Raw genomic sequence first — 8,678 nt, forward strand, 5'->3', positions numbered from 1 at the left:
CATTTATGGTGCAATGAATGGGGTTATTAAACCCTCTTGGGTACAGTTTTTTTCTGATAATTTTCTCAGCAATAAACTAGAATTTTCCAGAATAATTAATGACCATTACACCATTGAACACTTGTTGTGTGTGATTTTTTTAATTAAAATTTTCAAAAATAATACAGAGAGGGATGAACTCTGCTTCTTTATTTCAGAAAACATTATTTTAGAGAAGAATGTCTTTTTGTGGCCCACCGTCCTGCATTATAGAGTCTTCTGGACTCTTGGATATGCGCTTGTTCTTAAACAAAGGTACGGAAAAAAAAATGGCCGGTCAGGGCAATGGAGACGTTGCGCCTACATCTCACGGCCACATGAGCCCTGTGGGGGCTTGTTAGATTAGGTCCTTTGTACCCACACGCCAGGGTCCTGGACACTAAAAGGTTGATTAAAATTTCAAATAAAAAAATCAGACATTTCAATGGTCTCCTCATGCTGCAGCCAACTCCAGGCTGCGTCATTCAGGTAATATATAGGTAGCACCCGCTGTCCTAAATCTTCTTCCGAATTTTCAGAAATAGTTGTTTTTTTCCTAGGGATTGTGTAGCCCTGGTGTGTACTCATGCATCAGCCAACTCCAGGCTGTGTCATTCAGGCAATACATATAGGTAGCACCCGCTGTCCTAAATCTTCTTCAAAAATGTCAAAAATGGTTGTTTTTTCTTAGGGATTGTGAAGCCCTGGTGTGTACTTATGCTGCTTCCTGCTACACTCTGTCAGCCCGTTGGTCCTGTGACAGTGTGCTACTCCGCCTCCACATCCTCCACTGTGTCCTAACCCTCCACTGCCTGGACAAGTCTCAGTGGCTCTTCAGCATACCATGTGTACAGGGTACGGCTGTGTCACGATGTTCTTCACATGGTTTGCCTTGGCGAAAAGTCTTGGAAACAATGGCCGGTCAGGGCAATGGAGACGTTGCTCCTACATCTCACGGCCACATGAGCACTGTGGGGGCATGTTGGATTTGGTCCTTTGTACCCACGCGCTCTGGGACACTCAAAGTTTGATTTAAATTTCAAATTAAAAAAATCTGACATTTCAATGGTCTCCTCATTCATCAGCCAACTCCAGGCTATGTCATTCAGGCAATATATGGTTTACTGATGGTGCTGCTGGGCCTGGGTCTGGGAATTTCGAATTTTCTCATAGGTAGCACCCGCTATCCAAAATCTTCTTCATAAATTTCAAAAATTGTTGTGTTTTTTGGGGGGGATTGTGAAGCCCTGCTGTGTATTCGTGCATCAGTCAACTCCAGGCTGTGTCATTCAGGCAATATATGGTTTACTGATGCTGCTGCTGGGCCTGGGAATTTCTAATTTTCTCATAGATAGCCCCCGCTATCCAAAATCATCTTCAAAAATTTCTAACATTTTTGTGTTTTTTCTAAGAGATTGTGAAGCCCTGCTGTGTACTCGTGCAGCAGCCAACTCCAGGCTGTGTCATTCAGGCAATATATGGTTTATTGATGGCGCTGGTGGGCCTGGGTCTGGGAATTTCACATTTTCTCATAGGTAGCGCCCGCTATCCAAAATCTTCGATTTAAATTTCTAAATTCATCTTTTAATCTTAGGGATTGTGAAGGCCTAGTGCCTACTCATGCTGCCAACACCTTCGCTATGTCATTCAGCCACTATATGGTCTCCTCATGCTGCGCCAACACCTCCACACTGTGTCATTCAGCCACTATATGGTGTCCTCATGCTTCAGCCTCATCCAAGCTGTGTCATTCAGCCACTTTATGGTGTCCTCATGCTGCCAACACCTCCACGCTGTGCCTTTTAGTCACTATATGGTCTCCTCATGCTGCCAACACCTCCACATTGTGTCATTCAGCCACTATATGGTCTCCTCACACTGATGCCACCACCATTCTCTGTCATTGTGCTGCTGTGCGGCAGTGATTCTAAAAGCGATGCCGGTAATCTGCATGTTATTCTGAATAACAGTATTATTTCACTACCCCAGCACACTCCATATGGGTCTTAGAACAGAACAAAGTGTTCTATACCCCTATAGAGGCTGTATGTAGGCTAGAAATAGCCTTTTTTAATATAGATTCGCCGTGAAAAAATTCGGATTGAAACAAACTTTTTCTGAAGATTTGGGGAAACGGCCGAATCGAATTTTTGAAAAGTTTGCTCATCTCTAGTGGTGACATTAAAAGACTTACTTAAAAAGGAAGCATTTTGGATTAACCGTTTAAACACTATTGAACCCAGAGGCCTCAATCCAGACTATGAACTTAGTCAGATCTTGTAATGTCTTTTCCAAATTTTTTATAATCCTATTCTTTAATTCCCTTTTAGATTCACCACTGATATCTCTGCAAGTATAGAGCACGGTCAGAATGGTTCCTCTTGAATCACTATATAGCCTCAGACCAGGTTGTATTATATACAAGATTGTTCTATTGTATATAATGTATATTATTGTTTATTTATTTATTGTGTTTTGGGATTTGTTCACCACTCCATTATTTGTTAAGGAAAGACACCTTCCGGTTTTTTGACAGGTAGTTTCCACCTATCACCCGAAAGGGGCGGGCTTTCTCCCTCCATATATACCTTCTTACACCTATACTCAGGTAGATCAGTTGATGAAGGCCACGAGGTGGCCGGAACGCGTCCTGCGTGTCGCTACATTGCCATGCCATGCTATGCTGACTTGTGTATAAACACTTCAGGTGATTTGCATCCATTCGTGTGTGCCGGGATTTCTTCCACCTACTGGCTCCCTAGTATCTGACCTGTCCTTTATAAGGGATGAGACAAAAAAAATTGAGATCGTACTAAAGCAATGGAGAAGGTACTGTTCTTACAGAGGAGACTAAATTTCTAAGGAAAGAAGTGGGGGAGTTGAAAGTGAAAGTTATTGATTTATAGGATAGATCTAGAAGATCAAACATCAGGATGACGGGATTCCTGGAGGATTTGGAAAATGGTGACATTAGATCCTTTTGTTCCACTTGGTTAAAAGAACTGGTGGGTCAGCGGGACCTGTGCCCAATATTCGGACTTGAACGAATTCATCGGGTCCCAAGCAGGAGACCCCTGCCTGGTTCCCCCCTAGAACCATTATAGCCAAACTCTTTAGCTCCAATGACCGGGACATTATTATCTGTATGGCACGAGAGAAGGGTCAGCTCTCTTGTGAGGGGGCGAAAGTATCAATATACCCAGAATATGCTAGGGCTACTCAAATAAATAGGGCCTCCTTTAGGGATATAAATAGGCGATTGGCTGCAGCTAAGATACAGTTTTCACTAATATTTCCTGCTAAATTACGTGTGATGTATAATGAAAAGGTTTACCTTTTTACAAAGGATTTGAGGCGGGAAATTGGTTGGATCAGGAGGGGATAAAATGATCATGTGTAGCAGGAAGCTGTCGGTGTGGCGCCCGGATTAGATGGATCTCCTTTATAAGGGTGGTCTTTCTGATTCAGGTGGGGAAATTATATATATATATATATATATATATATGGAATTATTCTGTACAGAAGAGGGGAGGAGGGAGGGGCTAAGTGACGTAGGATAGAGGGCGGCTAAGAGAGTGGCCATATTTGATAGGGTACAAAATTATTTGCCAGCAATTGTCTGTCTGGTTGAATCAAATGTCACTGAGGAAACAGAGAGGAAGATTGCCAGGAGATGGGCACAAATTGAGTTCCACTCCTCGGCCTCCACCTATTCGGGGTTTCAGTTTATATCCATAGGGCCATTCCGGTTAAAGTTCTTGGTAAGAAAATAGACATAAGGGGACAGTATGTCTTGTTGCATCACAGAATTTATGATTGGGAGGGAGTGATGGCCTTCTTCTTTTTTTTTTTAAACTTAGAATTTTATTGAGATTTTCATATCAAAGATACATATGCAATTCACAAAATTTGCAAGTATTATAGTAGTTGTATAGAAATGCACAATCATGGTAAGTAAAATATTACCCTATTACGGGCAAAAACTTTGGGGTAGAACATATAGGACAGGACAGAAAACAACAGCTAACATAGGAAGGAAAGAGAGGGAAGGCTCCACGGGGTTATCTAGATATAAGTGAGAGTATAAGAAGGGACATATTTGGTATCGTGCAAAAAAGTCTAAAGCTGGACGGTATTATATTTACTCCGCCTCCAGACATCCCATCTGTACAAGAAGTGTGTCACTCTATCCAAGGACTCTGCTATTTTATATTCATACCAACAGTTGTCATTGACACCTCTGATTATTTCTTTGATAGACGGTATCTTGGATGAGTTCCAGTTTTGTGCAATTTTCTGTCGTACCACTAATAATGTATGAAGAATCACTGTTCTCTGGTGGTGAGAATATACATTAATGTCTATATTAAGAATGGCTAGATAATGAGTCAATATGATCGGGAAACCACATATATGCGATAAAAATCTACCTATCTTCCTCCATAATTGTGTAATAACTGGGCAGTGCCACCAGATATGAGACAGGGAACCCTCCCCACTACATCTCCAACAACAATCAGGAACATCAGAGAATTTAGATACTCTCTGAGGTGTCAAATACCAACGATATAAAAGTTTCTTAGAGTTCTCTAGATGAGTTATACATTTAGAAAGTGACGGAACCACATAATGGGCTTGGCACCATTGTTGATCGGAGAATGTAGTTCCCAGTTCTTCTTCCCATTTTAATTTATGCAAATCTGGTGCAGTGGTGTAGGAATCAAGCAAAATAGAGTAGCAATAGGAAATTCCTTTTTTAGGGAAGGATGGAGAGTTTAACCATTTATCTATCAGGGATGACGAGGTATCATTTGGGGGGTTTACAGAAGTTAATAAATGCCTTATTTGGAGGAACTTATAAAAATCCTTATTATTAAGATTATATTTTTCCCTAAGATAGTCAAAAGACACAAATGCGTCCCCAGACCAAAAGTCCGAGAGTGCCGTCAAGCCTCTCCCCATCCACAATGAGATATTTAAATCAGCAATAGTCGTTTCTAATATTGAGCTATGCAATGGGAAGAATTTGGTGGTGAATAGTTGTTTAGGAAGAACAAATGTGCGCCACATGTGTATAATGGCGGCAATAGTGGGATGGGAACATCTTGGAATGTGATTAAAAAAATGTGCTGCTGTGAGAACATTCTTAATTGTGTTTCTTCCCAAGACTACTGACTCTATATGCACCCAATGTTTGGAAGTGTCGCCAAGCCAGAGGCTACGGAGTTGATCTAAAATTACTGATCTATAATATTGGAGTACAGATGGACACCCTACCCCCCCTTTGCGAAGAGGTTGATATAGGGTTTCTGCTTTTACTCTGGGGGGTTTATTACACCAAATATATTTCATTAAAATTGTTTGGATATTTTTTAGGTATGATATTGGAAGTAGAATAGGCACGTTTCGAAAAACATATAATATCTTTGAAAGGATCATCATTTTTATAGCCGCTAAGCGTCCCAGCCATGATATACCTGCTGTTTTTAGGTGTGAGACTATTTTGTTAATGTCTTTCAGTAGTGGGACATAATTATCATTAAAGAGCTGTGATGTAGGGTAGGAAAGCTTAATTCCAAGGTACTGCAAAGAAGATGTGGACCAACTAAATGGAAATCTAGATTTAAGAGTATTAACTTGTTTAGTGGGGATGCCCAAATTTAAAATTAGAGATTTAGCTTCATTTATTTTGTAGTAGGAAACATTTTTGAATTCCTCAAGTATTCTACATATAGAGGAGAGAGACTTTTCGGGATCAGAGCAAACAACAATCACGTCGTCAGCAAATAGGCCTATACGGTGTTCTCTATCCCCAATTTTTAAGCCTGAAATATCGGGATCCCTTCTTATTTTTTCCGCTAAAGGTTCCATTATCATGGCAAATATCAAGGGGGAGAGGGGGCAACCCTGTCTTGTCCCATTTGATATGGAAAATTTCTGTGAAAGGAATCCAGACGTGTACACTGATGCCTCGGGAGAAGAATATAACGCAGCGATACCTGTATGGATTTGGCCTATCAATCCAAATTTGGTCAGGACAGACCCCAGAAATCCCCAGTGGACCCTATCAAATGCCTTCTCTGCGTCAAGGGACAATAGCAAAGAAGGCCGTCCGCTTGTCTCCGCTGCATATATCAGATCAATAAATCTGCGTGTCCCATCTACTGTTTGTCTATTTTTAACAAAGCCAACTTGATCGTTGTTAATCAAACTGGGGAGGATTTCGTTAAGTCTGTTCGCTAAGATTTTAGAGTACAGTTTCAAATCGTTGTTAAGTAGGGATATCGATCTAAAATTTTCAGGTTTATCTGGGGATTTGCCAGGTTTTGTTAGTGTTACTATTAATGCTTTTAACATCTCAGAAGGGATTTTACCAGTACTAAATATGTGGTTGAAAGTTTGGAGTAAATGAGGGGATAAGATATGTGCAAATTTTTGGTAGTATTCTCCAGTGAAGCCATCAGGTCCAGGGGACTTGTGTGGTCTAAGGGATGAGATAGCCGAAGTAACTTCTTCAAGCGTAATAGGTTGATTTAGGATTGCTAAATCGTCAGTATCCACTGAAGGCAGGGGCAAAGAGGACAAATATGACTGGATAATGCGGTCAGCAGGTTGAGGGGTGAGGGGATCTGTTTTTAAATTGTAAAGATTTTTGTAATATTCCGCAAATGTATCTGCGATTTTTTGAGGATTAATAATTTTTTCCTTGTGAGTATTGTACAGGAAAGGTATTTTTGATTTAGCCGCGATATTTCTCAGTTTATTCGCTAACATCTTGCTTGCTCTATTGCCCTGCCAATAAAATTTAGTTTTAGTCTTTTTGAATAAGTAGTCGAATTTATAATGTAAGACTTGGTACAATTGAAAGCGAAGGGATTTAAGTTTAGATAAGAGGCCGGGTTCATTGGTTTGTTTATGTAAATCCTCCATGTTTTTAATGTCTTGTATTAGTGTTTGTGTTTTGTGAAGTCTATCTTTCTTAATGGTAGCTGCCAATCTAATAGGCGTCCCCCTTACAACAGCTTTATGCGCGCACCAATTTGTGAGCACATTTGTATCATTGGGGTCGTTCAATGTAAAGAATTCATTCAGGTCTTTTTCTATGGTTAGCTTGTGGTTTGGATCATTGAGGAGGGAATTATTTAAACGCCAGGGGGAATATGATGGCGAGTTAAATTGTTCTCTAACAGTAATAGATACTGGGGCGTGATCGGACCAGCTAATTATACCTATCTCCGCAGATACCACCTTCTGGAGTAACCACTTATCTGAAACAATAAGGTCTATTCTAGAGTATACTTTATGAGGGTGAGAAAAAAAGGTATAGTCCCTATCATTAGCGTTGAGGACTCTCCATACGTCATACAGATCCTCTTTAAATAGGGTGTTATGTGTCGTGGTATTTTTTGCAGTGCGTTTCGAACTGGATTTATCTATCGTGGGAGACATCACCTGATTAAAGTCACCAACCAGTAAGATCGCTCCATATTTGTGTTGATTGACAACCTTTATGACATGAGTAAGAAATTTCCCTTGTTTTTTGTTGGGGGCGTATAAAGTAACTAAAGTGAATTTCTCATTATTTATAATACAATTTAGAAGTATATACCTATTATAAATATCATATATTACCTTTATTAATTGAAACGCTACAGTATTTTTTATAGCAATTAATACCCCTTTCTTTTTAGTTTTGTTAGGGGTACAAAATATAAAAGGAAACCTTTTGTTTTTAAGTCTCACAGTCTCGGACTCAAGCAAATGCGTTTCTTGTGCGCATATAATGTCGCACTTTAAGCGGGAGCATTCGTTCCAAAATAACGATCTTTTGAAAGGGCTATTTAATCCCTTAACATTTAAAGTAGAGATTTTAATCACCATCTAAGTATTGCATGAGAATTTGGTTGAGCTGATCACTTACCCAAGTCCGAGACCCAGATATCCCTTTTAGGTGCGCTTCAGAAGAGAAAAAAAAGATGTCCGTGGAGCCATATATAAAGAAGGTAGTGGGGAAAAACAAGGGGAGTAAAACAGAAGAATAATTAAACATTATAAACATTTGTTCAAAGTGAACACGCCTGTTACCTATCGTAAGAAACAGGATAGGTTGGAGGGTAGGAGACTGTCAGTAAGACAGAATGTAGTTAGTGGTAAAACCAACTAGTAATTTACTATAAAGAGAGATCTCTAAGGACCTAACCCGATGGCACAAAACACACTGTGTCTCAAATAATAAACAAAGTTATACCTAAGGATACATTAATGTAAACTATAGCATTCAATAAAATAACAGAGTAGAGAAGGCCCTAATCGCAAGTATTTATAACATTAAGTGACCATGTGAGTGTTCAAGTCGGAGACCCATCTCCAGGCCCGGAGCCTGAAGAGTGGGAAGGTGAATGGGAGGTAGGTTGAGCGTCCATAACAGATGAGGGTCCCATTTTTTTCCATCCCGGACGGATAGTATTTGCTTTCCTTTTTGGAGGGGTTCTTTCTTTAGCGGGAACGGAGTCAGGGAACCATTTTTCTATGAGTTGAAGAGCCTGTTCAGGGGTTCTCAGTTCATGTGTAGATCCATTTCTGGAAACCAGAAGTTTGACCGGGAAGCCCCAGCGGTACAAAATCCCGTGTTCCCTGAGGATAGATGTTGATGTTGAAAA

This window comes from Hyla sarda, chromosome 11, assembly GCF_029499605.1.
Source record: "Hyla sarda isolate aHylSar1 chromosome 11, aHylSar1.hap1, whole genome shotgun sequence".
In the NCBI taxonomy this organism is placed as follows: domain Eukaryota; kingdom Metazoa; phylum Chordata; class Amphibia; order Anura; family Hylidae; genus Hyla; species Hyla sarda.